Below are 1,399 nucleotides of genomic sequence, written 5' to 3' on the forward strand. Positions count from 1 at the left end.
CGAACTAGAGCACGTGGTGCATTCCGAATCAAACTGTTGTGCAGCTTTGTAGAAAGCGCACGAAAGAACAGATATTCTTGCAGAAATTATAGCTCATTAAACAAGCAAACTGTTAAAATAAAGCCTATTGCGGTGCCGTGGTGGACCAGAAGGGTCATTGATTACTAAACACGTGGCACAAAATCGACACACAAAGACAAAAGCAACTTCCACAAAATATAAGATTAAAAATCATACTCGCTTCGACACAGTATAACACGTACGGGTGAAGTGATCCTAACCAGCTTTTCCCAATCAGATTTACCGTTTGAAATTTCTACTTCATCGTTGTTCAAAACGAACAAAGTATGTCAGTGGTCTGTGCGCTGGCGCTTTCGAACCATTCAGGAACTCGTTCTTCAATACATATTTAATCTGTACTAATTCGCTTTGGATGTTCACACCTGAAGCGCCTGAGTGAAGTAATGCTTTTGCAGCCATTGACTGTGCTGCAGCACGTAATTCTGTGTCAAGTTTTTCATTGATTGAAGTTTCTCTCTTGCCTAATCAGCGGTTACCTCTACAGATCTCGTTCGCCGAGCTCCAAGATTCTCGTTAGTTCAGGACTCTTGTTTGACAGTGAAGTCACTTAACTGCTCAGAACGTCGCTTAACATTGCCTTCTAACACGTCGTGCAACATTTTTAACACGCCGTGATTGACTGTCACTTTCTTGACTACTTCGGGTACTTCTTTGTACGCACCTCTGAACTCAATTATCTTCCTATGGATAACACCAAAATTTTCCTTGATGTGCACCGTTTGTTGCTGCGAAAAGTGTTCAAAATTTAGCTTTAAATGTTCCTTGACGATCTGATCAAAATCGGTTTTTAACTGCATGGATTGTTCTTTTGATAGACGTTCAGGTGTCGTATTTATCTGAACGGCCTGCTCCTGCAGTCTGCGATTGAAATTAGCGTTCATGTGATTTCTTTCTTTCTTTGCCAAGCACTGGGAACTATCACGGGCTACTGAAATGTTAAACAATTCTTTAAATGGGTCGTGAGCTTCACTGATTGCACCATCCTCTCAGCAGACTCTGATTGCACATTTGTTTCAATTTCTACGTTGGAAATTTCTACGTTGGCAGAATCTACGCCTTGTATTGTTGGATCGCCAACATTCGCGCCATCAACATTAAACTTAGTTCCTACATCCTCTATATTACCCACGTTTATTATCTCGCCAAATTTATTTAAACTGCAGAATAACAAAGTGTATTAAAATCACTCGTCACACTGCACAAAAAAATTCAATGTGTAGCTCGCAGCAGAAGTAGCTCAATGCAAAGTGACAAGAGGAATGCCACCGCATAAAGCATCAGAGGCACAATTTCCATCCTTCTTGTTTACGCACTGTGT

This window comes from Schistocerca piceifrons, chromosome 5 (genome assembly GCF_021461385.2).
Source record: "Schistocerca piceifrons isolate TAMUIC-IGC-003096 chromosome 5, iqSchPice1.1, whole genome shotgun sequence".
In the NCBI taxonomy this organism is placed as follows: Eukaryota; Metazoa; Arthropoda; class Insecta; order Orthoptera; family Acrididae; genus Schistocerca; species Schistocerca piceifrons.